This window comes from Anser anser (assembly GCF_964211835.1).
Source record: "Anser anser genome assembly, chromosome: 13".
Taxonomy (NCBI): domain Eukaryota; kingdom Metazoa; phylum Chordata; class Aves; order Anseriformes; family Anatidae; genus Anser; species Anser anser.
In genome coordinates, this window is record NC_139734.1 from 12,632,061 (window position 1) to 12,651,172 (window position 19,112).

Sequence of the window (19,112 nt, forward strand, 5' to 3'; positions counted from 1 at the left end):
ATTATGGGGAATTTCATTTCTGATTATGAGCAAAATAGTTTTCCTGTACCTGGCTTCACTGTAGTGTGTGATTCGGTGTGTTTATTAACTAGGATTTTGTGCACAGACACATCTTGGATCGTCAATTACAAGAAGCCTAGGATAATGAACAAATACGTGCTAGACCTAAATTGAGCAGCAAGCCTCACTGAATGAAAGTATACATCTCAGATATATATACCTGTGTGACTTGAAATCAAAGTTACCCACAATAGGTTCCTGTTCAGGTAAACCACTGAGTTATACTCTGCAGGGAAAGAGACAGCATAGTAGGTGTTCATTATTTTCCTTCATCTCCATTTCAAAGAAAGTAAAACCAGCTAGTAAGGAAGAAAAGTGATGGAAAAAATGTGGGTATATACAGTGTGTTTACTTCTAACAGTCTGGAGGAGTCCTGGGTTTGTACTGTTCTTGTACATGAAGTCCTCCACTGACTGTAATTTGCATGCACCCAGTTCAGCCGCTGTTAAAGTGTTCATGCTTCCAATTCCTACTTAATTTTTACTTTTCAGCTGAAATCAGTGAAAAGTTGAGAACTTCAAATCAAGAATTTTAATTACAGTATGAGTTTAGCCTGTTGTGTCATTCTTGTCTTCTGGATTGCTTGTACAGTGAGATATTGTGAGCTTGATCCTGCACTGGAAACATTAAAGATTGTTTTTAATTGTAGGAAAATGGATGGGAAGGCAGTACAATTGATAATTGGCCAGAGCCATCTGTCCTGCCTAAGAGAGATGTTTTAAGATCAAGCTCCCTTGCTAAAAACTGGAGGAGGAATTATTTGTCATGTTTTGCCTCCCAGGAATTCCAAATTTGAAAACATAATCCAATTGAAACAATTACTGATTCTCCTTGTTTATGTAAGATAGTCATAGAATATAGAATCACAGAATCATTTAGATCGACAAACACCACTGTGATCAAGTCTAACTATCGTGTAACGCTGCCAAATCTACCACTAAACCATGTCCCTAAGCACCACATCCACGTGTCCCTTAAATACCTCCTGGGATGGCAGCCTGTTCCAATGCCTAAGCACGCTTTCTGTGAAAAAAAAATTCTTCCTGACATCTGAAATAGAATCACATAACAATTTCGAAAAGACCATTGAGAAGAGATAATACTAACAACTGTCAACAATGTTTCTAGCGCACACCTGGGATAGTCCTAGGACTGCAAGGAACAGTGGGAAATGGATTTAAGTGTCCTAAGCCTCCCTTGTAAAGAAAGTTTTTCACTTAAAGATTGCAGGGAATGCTTTAGCAATTGAAAATCACAGGTGCATCCTGATCTTTTTAGAACTTCAGGAGTGCTAGATGTCCCACGGGTCATGAGTGGGGTAATCCGGATTTATGTCATTATGTCACTTTCTAATGGACATTTAGTGCAGAATTTGTGGGCAGTGACAGCTCCTGGGCCGGCAGAAGCCTCATTCAGAATTTAGAGCCTCATCTCTCCTTCAGGAGATTAGGCCAGTGGAGCAAAGGTTCACAGTTTTTTGTTACCTGTCATGAAATGAAGTCATATTCTCCGAATAAGCTTTCAGCAAAGGTGGCATATAATCAATCCCAGATAAATTGTCATCTGTCATCTGTTTGAGGAAAGGGGTAAAAGGCAATTACGCATCACGTTGAACTTAGCAGCTGCTTATTTTGCAGGAAAGAAAAGTGGAAATGTGGTATTTAGAATATTTTGAATATTTTAGACATGAAACATGCTGATCCATTTGCCAATTGATCAATATTTCAAGAGTCTCCTTGGAATGAATCCATATTGATCTCCATCCAAAGTCACTAGCAGTAAGGCTAATCCAATTCTGGTAATGGTAAGACAGGCTTGTCACAGATGTAGAATTTTGTTTAATAAAACACTGGGCAAAGGAAAAAAAAAAAAAAGGCAAAAGACAAAAACGATGTGTGTAGTTTTTTTAAAGGTATAATTCAATTTGTGGTTCACTGTGGTATGTTCTGTGTTAACGCAGCAGGCTTATTCACATCTATATAGAGGATGATTCAAATACTGCCTCGCTCCCCTAAGCTGGGATTTAAACTGGCTCTGCTAGCCCAGCTCTAGATAAGAGTGAACAAAATCTTTATATGTGCCAGCGTATAAAGATATAAAATCTTTGTATGTGCCAGCAACTCCCAAAGAAAATCCTGTAGCATAGCTCTACCATGCTACCTCTTCTGTGCTGTAAGGTTAGTAAGCAGTAAGGCCAGGCATTAATTCCTTATAGGAATATACCTGAAAGGAAATATTGAAGAAGAATTTCCTGGAAGGAAATTCTAACTTACCTGCGTACTTCTGATCAAGGCTAGGAGTCTTGAGCAACTCGAGGGAATGTAATAGGTATTTTAATACTGTCAGAGTGCCATTAGGTGAAGGCCATGTCATAAGACTTGTCTATACTGTAATAGCCTTCACACATCTGCTCTGAATTCATTAATGGTACTCATAAACTTTGTAGTCTTGACTTACAGTGTACTGCTTGAATTGAAGTGGTTAAGATGTATTTCCTGCATTTTTCTTTGAATACGCCATTGCAGATATGCCTATTATGTAATTTTAAGGAATGTTCCCTGTTCTGCTGAAGACAGGGAGTATCACCGTCTCTAGTCCATCATGAATCTTCCTATGATTGGTCTTTTCTGTGCTCTGGCTCTTCATTTGAATTATCAGTATGTAGCTACATTCCTTTCTTCAGAGGGGAAAAAAAACACCCCCACATAAAATAAAAACATTAAAAGCATCTAAAGTAAATTCCCCACAAAAGACATTAAAAATCAGTCACGTGTGCATGGTATGTGCACATATAGACATATTTAATATGCAGAGATATTTTAAGCCCAGTTTACCAGGCTAACAAAACTGCTAAGAAAATTAAAATACATGTCAAAATAAATACATGTCAAAATAAAATACTGAGTCAGAGAGTCTGTCTTGGAAAAAATAATTCCTTAAATTCATATGGATCTTCTATTATTATTTTCAGTAATAGTGTCTAATTAAAAATCTCAGTGTTCCTGAAAGCTCCTGCTTTATTCACTTAGTCTGTAAGAATCTTTTTCCTTTTATGCAACAGTGATCCAAAACTAGCCTTAGAGAAAATATTTGGTGTTGGCTTTATGGTGATTACTCTTGTGCTGCTGCGTGGAGTTGGCTGGTGTTGTTTATTCTAGTATGCAATTATACAGTCTTGTCAGAATATTAATAGGGCTATTTACAATCAGATCTGAACAGATGGACCTAAGCACAGGTGCCACTTCTGCTTTCTTTTCAGGTTTTCCATAGCTATAAGAGTCTAGTTACAGAAATTCAGCATAAGCATTGAGTCCCAAGTCATTCTAAATGTGGTTAGTAAATATACATTTTTTTTTCTTTAATGAAGAAAGGAATGTATTAATGCATGTCAAGCAAAATGTGCCTAGACAAAGGAGGAGGAGAGTGGTATCCTGTACATTTAAAGCCTTGGTCAAAGTTACAACCGCCTGGGGAGCCTTATTTAAAAGATGACATTAGGAAATGTTGGGCTGACTTGCTCATCTAACTGCAGAGGCTGCTGTAACACCTGATACAGCAACCTCCCTAATGGAGAGTTGCTCCAAAATGCTTTATCTTTACAATGGTCCAAGCAGCAGGAGCATGCAGCTGCAGGGCAGAATTACACTGAGGTCCCACTGACAGCTCTCTTCTTCCCTGCCTGGCACAGAAGTGCAAATTTTGAGCTTTTTACCCAACCTGGGTAGCTTAACTGAATTTTGCTTTCTCGTTGATATTCTGATTGCTGTTACTGAGATGGAGTTGCCTTCTTTATTTTTTCTTTTAACAATTAAACACTGTTGCTTGCTTTCTTCTGTTCACTAAAACTTCAGTTCTTGACTTCCCTAGTGAGCCAGCAGACGATATGCCAAGATTAGTTTCTAAATGTCTGTTCAGCACTGAGCTCTGCTGGAGTCTTATTTAAACTGTACTCTAGAACTCCCAAAGAGCTTTCACTTGAATATACAGCTAGAAACTCTTTCGGTAACATTCAAATGACTTATTGAGTGTGATGATACATCAGCTAACGTTAATTTTAAACCTAGGCCATTTCACTGGCTCCTAATATATATGAAAATATCTGAGAACAGAATCCAAAGATGCATTTTGTTTCCAAGCTTTTTTTGCATCCTGATACTTAATGGAAATGGAATACATGTCAATGAAAGTGATTAAATCTTTGGATGGTAGAATATGACATCTATCCAGCCTTCATTTCACAATAAAGTTTTAAAGTATTCTTTAGTGACATTTCTCCACATCTACATTTTAAATTCACCATAAATAAATAATAAGAAAAAAGTCTTGTAGTTGCATCACTTCTTGGCATCCCTGATAAACTTGCTTATTAAAGAAAAGAAAGTTTTGCTTCTCGGAAACAATTAAGGAGATAGATATTCTTCTAAAGAATGGGTGGGAGGGGAGAAAAAAACATACAAATCTTTCAGCAGCTCGTGCATATCAAAACCACCAGATTTCTGCAAGTTTTAAGACAGTGTAAAAATATTTGGAGGTAAGAGATTTATAGTTGCAAGTTCAACTGTCTTAAAGATTTTTTTTTCAAAGTACCTTGCCTTTAAATATATATATATATATGTAACATGACAGTAGTGTAAAGCCAGTAATGTATGTTGGAGTAAGGACTTTGTGAATGTTTGAATACACACTTGTTAATTAGAAATTCTGTTCAATCCAGAGTCATAAAAATAATGTAACAAAGTCATTTTTTTCTTATGCTTGATGGCCACTAACTCTCTCCATCCATTAGTCTCATTGTGGCTTTTATGGTCAATTTTCAACAGGACTCACCCTCAAAAAGTAGCCCGTATTTTAAGCTTTTTTGAAAATCCAAATGCTTTTGATGTCTAAATGCAGAGTGTTCTGTTGTGGCAATCTGCTCCAGTGTGTTGACAGAATAATAGAATAATGCTTCATTTAATAACACTACAATCTTTTATTTCAAATTGCAATAATTTGAGAAGTCTTTAAAGAAATAATAATAAAAAAAACCTTCTGGGAATTCTAGTCCTAAAATGTTCTCTTTTCCATGTTGGTGCTAGCTGTCGATTTACATGGGATGAAGTTCAGTTCTTTTTCTTGCTGTCACGCTGATGAAGAAAGTCAGATGTTTAGCATTTTGTTTGAGAATCCCTTCTAAAAAGACTCCATTTTTGAAATAAGTCCAAGGGTTGGAAGCTGGAGTGGCAATGAGAAACACAAAGGTTATTGTCAGACCCTTGGAAAGCTTGAACAATCTATCCCTCAGGTGTGATTTTGTGTCTAATCGATCAGAAGGTTCACTTTTTTCATCTAAGTCTCTGAATGTGCTTTATGTTGCTATAGGATGATGATCTGTGAACTGCTAAAAATGCATGCAAACTTTCCCTTCAACAGGCTCATGTCAATGTATTTTTTCAAAATGGAATGGTTTATGCAATCAGAGACAGGCATATCTTTGCCTCTTGGTGTCTTTATAATGTCTTCATCAGTCTACCAGCATGTTGGTATAAAAATGGTAGCGTTTTAAGTATTCATTGGGTTGCAGATAAAAACTGAATGACTTTTGTCATTATAACTGGCACTGGCACTGTAGGATCAGGTACCAAGTGTCTGCCTCTAGGCAGTCTGTAAGTTCTGAGCAGGGAAATTTTCTTTTTCTTTTTTTTTTGTTTTGTTTTTTTCTTTTGTATCGTCCTGAAAAAAAAAAGTAAATTGGGTGTTGCAAGATAGTTACTACAATTTCCTGAACCTTATCGAAGTAAATGATTCAATAAGCATCAGTTTACTAGGTAGCCCAAGAACCCAATAAGGCCTCCTACTTTTGAAAAGGACAATTAAACACTGCTGGGTTTTTACCTTTATTATCATACCTCTTCAGGTTATAACTGATGTTAGATTTTAGTTTTGAAGCCCAAGAGGAGGAAAGATTTAAAAATAAATAAGAGAATAGAGGGAAGCTTTCAAAGAACGAAAATAGAACCTGTCTGAACCAAACAGGAAAATACCTGGGCAGGTGACCATTCAAATACCTAATTATAGAGGCACCTGTCAAGTCCTTAATCTGTGATGAGGTTGGTCAAATGATGTAACTTCTCAGTGTTTCAATTCCCTTTTCTTCAGTATCCATGTCCCTGTGTGTGCTGCGTAATGCTGCATAATTGGAGACTGCTGTGTTGCAGAGATGTGCCTTACAGATTGGAAGGTGAACAGAGTTGTACAGGAAGTGGCCGTGGAAAAAAAAAAAAATAGTAACCTTAGCTTAAAGATTAACATTAGAAGTTTGTGGTCATAGAGGATATGAAGGGAGCGATGGAACACTGTTATTTATGGCACGGCTCTAGCAGAAACTTAGAACACCCTGATCTGAAGCAATGGAAAGGTGAGGTTTGTTTTAACAGCTAAAAAGAAGAGCAACCAAAATGTGTTCCTCTTCAAGGACACTGTGATCAAATCCTAACATAGGGAAATGATCTTGGTAGTAGCATTCTGAGTGATCATTAGCACAAAAAGTTAGAGCTTGTAGAGCTTCCAGAGAAAATGATTTCTTGTTAACAGCTTCCTGTGGTTATCTTCCCTGTGGAGGAGCCTAAATGCTGAATTCATCAGTGCTGAAAGTAATCAGTTTCTTTTTTTTCTCATCTTCTTTCTCTCCCCTTTCCCCTTCAAAACAAAACACTTTGTCTCAAGAAAATAACAAGTAAAACACGATAACAATAGCAAACAATAAGTAAATAATTACCTGTGTTGGCCATTCTGGAAGGGTGAGGACTGCCATGTAAATAAGGGAACACGACAGAACTCGACTCAAACTGCTGAAATCAGTGGACACATCACTGCTGCTTTCACTGGTCTCCAGAGGAGATCTTGGCACAGTAATTACATACCACATCACCGACTGTCTCTTCTCCTGCTGCTAATTGTTACTTCTTGGATAGCTGGATACTTTAATAGAGAAGCAGAAGAACACCGTGTTGTATTGCACCCATTTTTAATTTTATTTTTTGTTCTTTTCATTTTTGGAAGGGAAAAAAAAAAAAAAAAGACCTGGCTGGCATCAGTGGGATTTGTAACATCAGACCTGAACCAGTGAGGTCTGCTGGCATAGCTGTGCTCTCGCGTGCTATAAGAAACCCTATGCTCCAATAATGTGAGTATATGCTTTCTGCAGCTTCGTGGATATAACTGAGGAAATACGTGCTGTATCTCCACAAGAGGGCTCTGTCTGTGTAGCTGTATTGACAGCAAAACTGCTCCGTTGCAGAACACCTGTGTTAAACTGGGTTCACAGATAAAACCATACACTGGCTTCGATTGCATGGATGTGGGAGCAGGAATTCATTTCATCGCTACAGTATACTCACCTCGTGTGAAGTCTTGGCAATATACTGTTAGAGACTGACTGTGCGCAGTGCTGGACTTGCCTGTCTGTGCATCTATTCCCTATCACCTGTCTTACACTCCCTTCCTGTCTCTGTACTTCTCAGCTAAGAGAGGGTGCTCTTGTTTGCCTTTTTTTTTTTTCCTTATTTGCGAGCAAATTGAGCTCATTATAGTCCATCCATTATCTGCAACAAATGTTAAAGATTGACAAATGGGTCCAAAAAGTTTGGGAACCACTGGACTTCAATATTCCTTCCCAAATCCCTTCCTAATCCAAAATTTTTATCCTGAATAATTGATTAGTTTCTAATATTGAACTGTTTAAATTAGTTTAAATACATCTGTCATGTTTATAGTTTGTATTCCGGTGTTATGCAATAGAAGTTGGTTTTGTCCCTTTTAAGGTAGGGGAGCGTTTCAGCCGTCTGATGCTTTTGTGTGCAGTCCTGCAGTGTGACCACAAGAGGTCAGCAGTGATACGTGGTCGTGTAACAGCCCCTTTTGGACGTTCTGCTGAAATGCCGAGACTAGATTTTCTGGTCGCTTTAGATATTTTATTTATTAAAAAAAAAAAAAACTTTATAGGAATTATGATGGTAACATTATTGATCACTTTTTCTGTGCATTTGATATTTAATCAGTATGACTTCTGGAATGTTTATTTGCTGTTTCCTTTAAAAAAAAAAAGTTTTCAAAAACTATTTAAGTAAATTGTCTGGAAACATGTTTTCCCAAATGACATGATCAGTTTTATCCGTATAATAATAAAATAGGCCTACATTCACTGTGTGAAATACTTTAATATATTGAGGAACTTGCAAATTCATTTGTATACCCAGGCCCACTGACCTTTGTGTTTTCCCCCAGTGAAAATACACATCTGCACATCCCCAGATGCGTCCAGTTGTGGTTTAGTCTGCAGCTTTCTAGCTCCCTGCTGATGACTTAAACTAGCACAAAATGCATGTGTGGAGTGTACTTTTTGTGCCAGCTATTTGACACTTTCATTTAGCCCTGGGACTCCTTATAGATACGTGTAAATATATTTCACTGGCATGTTAAAGTGGTCAGCAAAGTACAGCATTCTTGCCTGTTTTTTTCTACAATGGACTCCCACGTATTGTAGATTGCCTTCTCACTAGCCACCAAGCTTTCTCTGAATGAGAATTTACCAAACTTCTGGTAATATACCAAACTTTCTAATGGGCATCTGTCATGTTCCCTGCTCAAAGTAGTAGCATTGAACTAAAATTACTGAATTGACTTCATTAATTTTGCTGGAGTTTTTTCCATGTTTCTCTGCAGTAGGAATAAAAATACAGAATAATTATAATGAAACTTCTCAGTACCTGTAGTATGTTTACATAGGGAAAGAGGGGGAGCCCTGAACACAATCAGCAAAGCTGGAGGCAGTACATGTGTCCCATTGAGGAGAGGAACACGCCAGAATTATTTCCAGAGAGATGGTAAAACATTAGCTCTTGGTGCAGCAACCATCTTTGACAAACAGTTAATAAATCAAAACAAGCGATGATAAAGGATGCTTAAGGAAACCTATCCTTAGTTTGATTTACGTAGCAATACAGCCAGCATAAGGCAATGGAAAGTTTCTTGCAATGCTTCCCACCAGAAAGGCGCTAATGTGAGATTTACTACTGTATCTAGTGGCTGCGTATTTGCTCAGCTTCAATGTGCAGGTAATACAGAAAGTTACTTTTTGGTTTTCAGATGGAAAAGGTTTCATGTGCCTGCTTTCAGAAGCTTTAAAAACAGAGGATACTTTGAATAATGAGAGTTCAATTAAAGGAAGTCATTTCAAAATATAATTGATAATTTTTAAGTAAATGTGGCCTTGTAACAGAATGCAGATGGCAAACCCACTATCCAGCTGACCCCAGGGTGTGATGGAGAAACAAGCAGGAGGTGCAATACATTCTATTAATTATTTTCACTGCTACAGTTGTTTGCTATATAATACAGGTCAACAGGGGTTAGCTTGAAGCTTCTCCTAATATATTAGTAAATAAATTTGAACAGATTTTAATTTGCTAATGGAAAGGTCTGTGCCAGTTGCAAATAAGAGTGGAGCTACTTTGTCTTGCTCATTAGTATGCAATATGGCTGCACCCAGCCATTCATACAAAATGTTACATTTCCATAAAGCAGAGTGTAATTTGTCACTGAAAAAAAAAAAAAAAGGAAAAAAAACCTCTGTAAACTATATTAGATTAAAGATAAATGTGTATCATAGAGCAATCATTCTTATGGAGTCTGTAAGATAATTACATGTTGAACACCTGCCTCTGAAGGCCTGCCAAATAATCCAGCATGGCATTTTTTTAATAGTTGTATGTTTCAGGGAGTTAAAAAAAAAAAAAAAAGTATATGTTATTTGGAAAGGATATAAACAAGAATGCAGTATCGCAAACTTAGTCTCATCCTGTTTTGATTTAAACAGCATATACAGAGAACAGCATGCACTTTCATTTCTTAACTAGTTCTTCATAGGAATTTCTTTCAAGAGATTAGAAAGATTTCCATCTTTTCTCTTACATTCTATATTGTCCCCAAAAAACTGTATCACCACGTAGTGCAGCCCAAGTATCCTGCAGCCCTGAGATGCCCGTCTGCACCAGCATGGAGGTCGCTTAAACTGCCACAAAGGAGATTGTCCCGTTAAACAGTTGATCGTTTATGAAAAGCCTTTTTTCTTGTGCTTTCTAACGATTTCTCACCCTGTTTTGAAAGCTTGCTATGCCCCTGTTGCAATTCATACGGAATTGTATGAGTTCTGCACTCACAGAAGTGTAATGCAGCACCAGCTGCACAGGTTGTTTGACTCTCACTCTTCTACTTATAACAGTAATCCTTAGCATGTTGTTGTTTCGGTTTTTTTTGTTTGTTTGTTTGTTTTGTTTTGTTTTCAGAAGTGTTATTGAATTCCTTTATAAACATTTGTAAATATTTTCACTTAACAGAGGCATACAGGTCTGTGTCTTGCCTAACATCTTGACTGCTAGCAGCAGCATTGGGTAGAGGCTGTGTCCAAGCCTAGCGAGCAGTGTTTTGGTTTTCCTGCCATGTTTTTCGTCTCACTTAGAACAGGACTGCTGAGAGCAGAGAGAATGTTCCCTCTTTTTAAATAGGGGTAGCTGATGAAAAGTTACAGGCTGTATACTGCTGAAAGGTGTTTTAGCCCAGCCGTGCTACCTTGTTGCTTCATTCCACCATTTGTGCACTGTGTGGCTACAGCATCTGTCTTGAATCTCAAAAGGTTTAAAGTAGATCATAATGCTTTGTTTGTGTGTATCACTACTTCAGTGACTTTAATATCTCCCTCCCTGCTGAATTTTAAAAATTCCATTGGCCTGGCCCTTTTGTCCAATTCATTCTTACCCTGTTAACAACATAAACGAGGCCCTATAAATGATAGTGATTGAAAAATCTGCTGTCACTGACGCTTTCTCAGGAGGGGCTTCTCATGGGGAGAATGACGATTTCTTGTCGGGGAGGGTTTATGCAGACAGGGACATGAGGATCCACGCAAAGAGAGCCCATGAGTTGCGTGTCCTCAAGTATTTACTTCATCTGTACAGAGAATGTTTCTGAAGATCAACCATTCTCTCCATGGTTGAAATCTCACTTGTTTTCCACTGGTGTATTTATTTGTGGGGGGTAGGGTTTCTGTGTTTTTGTTTGTCTTTTAGTGGCCTTCTGGTTTTAAATATTCCACCTGTTTGTATTGCTCAGATGCATGAGGTGACAGGAAGGGCTGTTAATGTTTAAACCTTTGCCATTTTCACCTCCTCTTCTTTCTTTTGTGATGCAACAAGTGGCACTCGATTTTAAAATGGACACAAATTAAGAAGCATCTAAGGATTACCGCCTTAATTACAATAATCCCTAAAGGATTATTCAGAGATTGGCCCTTACTAAAGTTTTAAACTTAGCCATGCATTTTAAATCAGGAGCAGGCTGATCTCTGGTCCAGCAGCAAAGAGGGGGTTCAGGTTTGAGCACTGTTTGGATAAATGTTGAGGATGAGAAGAGTCTACCTCAGACAACATGACCACTGATGCGTGCTCTTCTAGTCATTAGTAAACTGCTTGCCCAGTGGATCTCCCAGCATTTTATGACTTTTCAGTAATTCAATGTCTAAGTGCTGTAGCAAAGCCTCAAATAAGCGAAGAGGAAGGGGAACTCCCTGTTTGCCAAGGTCAATGGAGCAAGTTTTCAGGCAAAACCCTCGGATGTGAGCAGTAGATAAAGTTCTGAGGTTATTTTCAGCCATGGGGATTCCCACCATCCATATGTTTCAGCTGCTGATTTTAGCAGACCACAGTTTAAAATAAAAGATGGCCTATACTTTATAAACAGCAGTGTTAATTTGACTGGCCCTGCCTGGATGATGACCGGAAGAAACATTGCGTAGGACCTCCCCAAGCAATGGACTTCACACATTAACTAATCGAGTTTCCAGAAATCGCTTTCGCTATGTGTCTTTTCATAGTCTGGCCCCAAATTGTAAACAACTCTAATCTGACTGTTCCAGAGAGGAAAGGCAAGAAGGCAGGTTATCTTATACCTCTTTCACAGTCATATGTAATCATCAGCATCTACCTTGCCTCGTTCCAAAAGCAGACAGAGCTACTCCTGTCAAATGGCTGAGCAGTTAAACCAAGTGAAGAACATTTGTACATTATTCCACCTGTTTGGGCTCAAGGCATGAATAGCAGAATAGTTAACAGCAGTATTTAACTCCCCTGCCTTTTTGTCCTAAACCCTAACATCCAAATTTATTCTAATCTACATCTTCTCTTCTGTCCAAATCTTGTTCTAGTTGCTCATTTCTTCTTGTTACTTTATTTTTCATTTGTTATTTTTCGTAGGAAACCTTTTCCCACTGATGTTCCCCTTAAGAAATAAAATCCTTATGTTGAGATGTACCACAGGGTGTAACATTTCTCCTAATTAATATATATGTTTCTGATACATAATTATGTATGTTTCTATATTTTTTATAATTGTAATTTGTTTCTATTGTTAGAACTATACGTAGTCACAAAGTTGTCTGCTTTTCTTCCTCTTGCTTTTTTCTTCCTTGGGAAAAGCAAAGGTTCTCAGACTAAATGGTATGAAGTGTGTCGGCAACATGTTGCACTCAGACATGGTATTACAGCTGACACCTCAAGAAAGGTGTTAAAATTTTGAGGAAAAGTATTTTTTCAGTCAGACCACAGTTTTGTTTGCTCTGTCCTGTCAAACCTATTATAGTCTCCTTTCAATCTGCGGAATTGCCTCGTTGCCAGAAAACTATTCAGTCCTCATTGTCCTTCATAAAATGCTATTCCCAACCAAAATGGGGGAGCAGAGAATAATAGTAAATATCCTCAAGTATTGAAACTAATTTTCCTATTCAGATTAATGTTCTGCTAGGATTCTCTTCATACACTGCCCTGTGTTATGCCAGAGAATTTTTCTGCGTTCATTTCCACACAGGAATGTCTTTGCCTCCGAAAGAAATTATACTGTCCCTTTGTAGCTGCTGAATACAGCTACAGTTATTATAGAGCAGCTTAACCTGAGGGCTGTGTATCTACAATTTTAATAACTTCATTGTACAGGAGCAGTTTATATTTTAGAGAACTTTCTATTCCCATTTCTCTGCAGTATTTATGGGTAAACCAGTGCAGAGAAAGACAGCCACCTTAAAGTTTCTAAAGTGTCATTGTTATATCTCAGTTCAATAAAACAGTCATATGAAAATTAAACACCAACAAGTATTGAGAAGAACAAAATTAATTTCAAGACTATATTAAATATTAAGCTTATAAATTATTGTGTTCAAAAATGATCCTGAGGGCTGTATTTCCAATGGAAACAAATCATTGTATGAACACAACTTTTTAATCACTAAGCTTGTTAAATTCTAGACACTGTGCCTATACACTTGTTCTGCTGCAATCTTGATTAGTTTTCTGCTGCTTTGATTATTTCCTTTGAAAGCCTGCATGAAGAGGTTAGAAGTCAAGGATAGCAATAAAAATTAAAACCAAATTCTACACAGCCAAAGCTCAAGAATTTAGGTTTGTAACTACACTAAATATTTTATTATTGACTAAACAGTATGTGAATTATTTTGCTGAAAATAGAAATGATTAATTTGAATGTGTCTAATGGTATATAACAACATATTGGAAACTCTTCCTTACATTATTCCATAGTAAATACCCATTAGAAATACAGTGCTAAAACAGTAAAGCGTTTTTTTGTGAGCATATTAGAAGTTACTTACATTTTTGGCTTGTATACAAGGTAGTAATGGAATTGCTTTTACTTATATTGCTCAAATCTTAAGAACAAAAGCAGTTGTTTTGATAATAAGCTTAAAGAAAGTTCTTTTGAAAATCAGTTACATGTCAGTTGCTTATTTAGGATAAGATTTCAGTCATTGATACTTGAGGCTAAGGAAGAGTAATCTGCACATCCACAAGAAAATCTGCATTCTAGAAAACATTTCCCCAACATGCAGAAGTTTAGAGGAAATATGCAGGAAAGGCAATGGGCTCTTAAAAGCAAAACTTACTTTGAATTTCTTTGAAAACTAAACAATGAAGTTACAAGACTTTTACTGCATTATGTATGTACGTAAAAAAAAAATAGTTACATACATCTTTCTCTTATGTAATAAATGGGAAATGCAGTCTTAAAGTAACCTTGCACTGCTTTCAAAATCAGATAATATTCATGTCTCTCACTACAGAAATACTTTCTCATGTCAACACACAATATTAAAATAATATTTTGTTTACTGTGATTATTTTTTGGAAAAAAATATTTGAAATTCACTTATTTTTGTCATTTTCTTGTATACATACCAAAAAATAATTTGCTTCATTTTAAGGAAGATATATGGTGGGGAGAGAAAATGAAATTTTTAAACCAATGAATTTTTAAAACAATGAAAATTCCTCAGCCTTTTTTAAGTTATGCCTTTGTGTATGAGAGGTCTTCTTGTACTAAAAACGTATTTTCATGCATGGTTTTGAGAACTTCTTCACTACCCAGTTTTCTTCTCCCTGTTACAAGTGGTTGTTAGTTTTGTTTCTCTGTTCAGTTTCTGTGTTAACACTAGAGTAGAAAAGAGAACTAAAACAAAACACCTCCATATGTCAGAATGGGTTGAAAGGAAAAGGTGTGGGTCTAAGCTTTTGGGTCTCTTTTGAGGGTTCCAGCATTGTTTGGGAAGCCTGATTATATTACACATCTCAGCTGCTTGCCAGGTTCCAGTCGTAGTAGTAGAATGTCTATGTACATTTCCAATGTGGAATGCTGTGGGAAATCTTCGATGTCTGAAAAAGATTAAGGTAATATTTACTGGTCTGATAAGTGGAAGAGGGTGTCATCTGTTTTCACTGTCTGATTTCATCAGTGAAGGTTTTGAAATGTAGACTATCTGAAAATTCTACCATTATGTCGGTTTTGTCTGAAGTTCATGACTAGGAAGGGTTTTCCCTCTTGTGCACCTCCACAGAAATCACACTTGACCTTAAGTTGTATTACTTAGGGAAAGCAGGTTGAAAACAAAATAGCAGGAAGTGATCAAGATGAGGAATTTCTGTTTTCCAAACAGCTAAAGGTGCTTCTGTTATCCGGTAGTCATTTTGAGACGTTGGGAGAAAATGGAAAATGAGTCTGTTAAATGCATACCTGGTTCTTGGGCATGGTACTGGTTTGGGACATGGAGACAGACTGTTTCCTACTTTGCTACATGACTGCTGACAAACCACATCCCTTCCTCATGCCAATGCCCTACTTTGCCTGTCCTGCATAGCCTATAGGCTCTTCATGACAGAGTCTTTCTCATATTGTTTGTGCAGCACCCATCACGATTGGTTTTATATTTTGTTAGAAAGATCTTTAGAAAAACAAATGACAACAAACAGGCCCATTGTAATGCTACAAATAAGAAGAAATAATATGGAATACATCACTCCCTGGGACTACAATAAGAGGTTCCTACAAATTCAGTACATTCGGATATACATGTCCTTTGCAAATTGTCAGAATACAAATAACGTTTTTCCTGCACTTTCTGACCTATTTTCTAATCTGCTTTTGCTTTCAGAAAAGACATAATAACTGTCTTATTTTTATTCACCTTTCTGACCTTGCTTCATCTGTGCTATTCCTTTTGTCCTCAACAATCAGCTTTAGTCAGAGCCCTTAAAAGAGGAGACCTGTCCTGTATGTGTTGCTTTTTCACTCCAGGCTGTCTATGGGTTAGTGTGTATGTCTTCATCACCTTGTCTACTAGAACAATTAATTACTTTTTTTTTTTGTCAGTTGACAGCAGAAGTATCAGTGTCAGTGTTCACAGGATTGATATCCTTTAATGCCTACCATAATTTCCACTATAGCTGTTAATTGTGACCAGACTACTCAGCTTTTTGTACTAAGACCATTTACTATGATGAACACCTCATTATCTCTTGGCACTGTCCTAAGTATTGTGTGTCAGTTACCTCTAAAATTTAATTCATGATCAAGGAATGCCAATAAAATGCCTAGGATATCTGTGGGTGAAAATGCCATGAGATGATTCCTAAGATGGTCATCATTGGTAACAGTTGGACTGCCTTAGTGCAAAGGGAGGAGGATGCACCTTTGTGTGCCAGTATTCCTATCTACATTTCAACTTCTGGAGAAAGACTGAGTTTTTCCCAGCTTTCTGTTCCACAGTTTTTCTTAATTTTTATTTATTTATAGAAGTTTACTAAGGATGTAGCAATTGTTTGCTTGCTTGGGTGCCAGAATAGAAGGGTGTGAGCAAGACAGAAAAGATTCTAGCTTGATTTTTCTTATGAAAGTTAGACTCCCAAGGTACTCCAAACATGCTGGCTGCACATCACTTCCCATGGGGCTGTTTAATGAAAACAAACAAAAAAACAGGAATGATGCCCCAGCATGACCTCAGTGTGAAATAATGAAGAGAACTGGTGTAAAGCTAACACTTGTGCCAATCAGATCTGCAGAGGGGATATTTTAAAACAATTTTAATGCAGGTGTCATAATTGTTAAAACAATCTCAGTTACCACTCATCTTTTGAAATCATGGCCTTATTCCTCCAGAAACTATATATGAATTTGTCTTTGGTCAAGTATTTGAATGTTACCTCCAAACGGGTGGAGCACAAGCCTATTTCAGACCAGAAGAATTTTATACATCTTGGCTCATAATCCTGTATCCCGTATTGCTCGTATGTGGTAGCCTTGTTTGAGCTGTATCAGCTAAGAGATGGAGTATTTAAATGTGTAAATACAGGTGTTAGTTGTTGCAGGTTAAAACACTGGAGAGCAATCAAGAGGAGATTCCCCAGTTTTCACAGGAGAGTTGAGAAAATTGAAGAAACGTCACCAAAGTGATCTAATGGCTGCCTCATCAGACGTGATGCCATGTATTTCACTTAGGTGAGGCACATTACTGCAGGTGACACTTGAAATTATTCCTTTAGGAGCAAAAATTTAGGGGAGTTGGTGCTGTTCAGTCCTTATCAGCCCTGTCACTGCCCATGCTATCTTCAAGTGGAGAGTTAATGGAACTAATGCATAATCCATGAAACCTTTGTACACCATTTCAGAAAGTGAGGCCATCAAAAAGTTCATGCTAAGTAGACTGCTCCATTCAGCAACAAAGTCATATAAAGCACCAACTATTCATTCAATATAAACACTTAAGACAGGGGGCAAAACTGCTACAGAAAAGCATGTTTTGCTACAAGCAGCTATAGCCACATTTTTCATTTCATCTTTCACCCAAACCTTTATCATCAGTGTGAGTACTATTCAACTGTTATAGGAGATTGGTTCTTCCCTGATAATGTTTTTTCAGCCTCTCTGCTGATGTCAAGAACACTAAGCTACTATATCTCTCTATTGCACCTTGAAGGAGGTGAAAGACAATAAAGGCTTGAAGTCAGCCTCTTCTGGAGAAAAAGAAGGAAAAAAAAAAGCACATTTAAAGAATCTTTTATTTTAAAATGGACTGTGCTGTCTTAGTCACTGTAGATGCTTCAAATTAACTTTCAATTTATTTACAGTAAAATTTCTATTTATCTTTCCTGCACTAGATCAAGTGAAGTGAAGATCTTACAAAGGACTAAGTGACTCGAGGTTTCGGGGAGTTTTGTTTCTACGTTGGAAGTAGTTATCAACAGTACGAAAGGAAAAATACATAACAGTGGAATGAAAAGCAATTATCTGAAATGTCATTATGTGCATCTAATATCTTAGGTGCTCAGAGCATGTTTGGCTCTGAGAAACTCAGTGTTCCTACCCTTTTGCCTGCAAGCAACCCATAAAATTAACAGGTTGGTCATTTGAAGCGTTCTGTTCAGTGATGGCCCCTTCCCATCGCTCCATTTTTCAGCTGGCAGCCCTTCCTGATCATTTAATGGTAGAGAGAAACGGAGGATGTGCAGGCACTCACACTCCAGATTTACAGAAGACTTAGACAACATCAATTGCTCTGCTGAATTAGCTATCACCTTCTTTGGCTTTGCGCTGAATCGTTCACATTTTCTTAAAATGGTTCAACAGATGTGAAAGACAACCTATCTCAAAGGCAGAAGTCAAGACTCAACTGCCTAGAAAAGGAGTCATCGAAGCAGTTGGATGGATCATCTTTGAAAAACTATTTTTGCTACTACTTTTTTAAAATAATAATAATGGTGATAGTGGAGTAAATTTGGTGCAATCCTTAAGCTGTCTTTCCCAAACGTATTACCTCAGCTCTGGCCCTAGGTCAGTAGTGCTTGAAAAATCCTCACTCGTTAGAGTCTGCGGTGCGTCCCGTATAAAAAAAAAAAAAAAAAAAAGCTGGTGTGCCCAGTTCAGTTCTTAATGGACAGGTGTTCGCAGCACAAAACCCTCCATAACAATTGGCCCTAATTAGCACCTTTATCAGCAGCCTCCCCAGAGAGGCCAGAGAATGAACAGGCTCGGAAACTGAGCCGCCAGCCCGGCTCATCGCTGGAGGTGAGCCCTGCGGGTCAAGGTTGAGGGGCGGTGTGAGGCAGCTCTGCTGCTGCTGCCTGGGTCTCGCTGCTCCCTGAATAGAGGACTTCAGTCTCAGGACTGTCAATCTGGCACCTTTCAAAAGCCCTAAATTCACTTAATTAACGGATAGGAAAAAATAGCCTTCCCTAGCAACTCTTGCATCAAATGGCACTTGTGTTACCTTATATTCTGAGCACCTAACCCTATTAGCATTGCATTGTGTGGTTCTGTTGGAGTGCCTTTATGTACACACCAATCTTAACATACACGCTAACGTATACTGGGAGATTTAGCAGTGTTTTAAATTAAACTGACATTATCAAGTAGAATTTATGGTTTATTTTTTGGTTTTGGTTCTCTGTTACACCGTAATATGCTATACTAATTACACAGAAGAGCACTTTTTTCCATATTACTGTTCTTCTTTCCGTACAAGTAAAAGACTTTTGCATGTCATGCTTTCCCTGATTATTTTTTCCTTTTTCTTCCTTATTTTTTCTATTCTTGTCATAAGGCAATATTTTGCGTGTTATGTTCTCGTAATTTGTCAGTTTATTGTATGCTAACTCTACAACAGCCAAAAAATCTATACCTAG

The 19,112-nt window shown here is 37.5% G+C and overlaps 1 long non-coding RNA gene across 3 annotated transcripts in view; it reads left to right on the plus strand.

Annotated features, from left to right (window-relative positions):
• Positions 1-18,414, plus strand: part of LOC310880754 — a 55,892-nt gene extending 37,478 nt beyond the window's left edge. For 2 of the 3 annotated variants that reach the window (XR_014571900.1, XR_014571901.1), the window contains 2 exons: positions 7,102-7,225; positions 7,863-14,369. This is a non-coding gene — a long non-coding RNA (uncharacterized lncRNA). Of the gene's footprint in view, positions 1-7,101; positions 7,226-7,862; positions 14,370-17,588 lie in introns of those variants that run through there. The other variant, XR_014571899.1, reaches the window with a different exon arrangement.
• Positions 18,415-19,112: the final 698 nt, after the last annotated feature.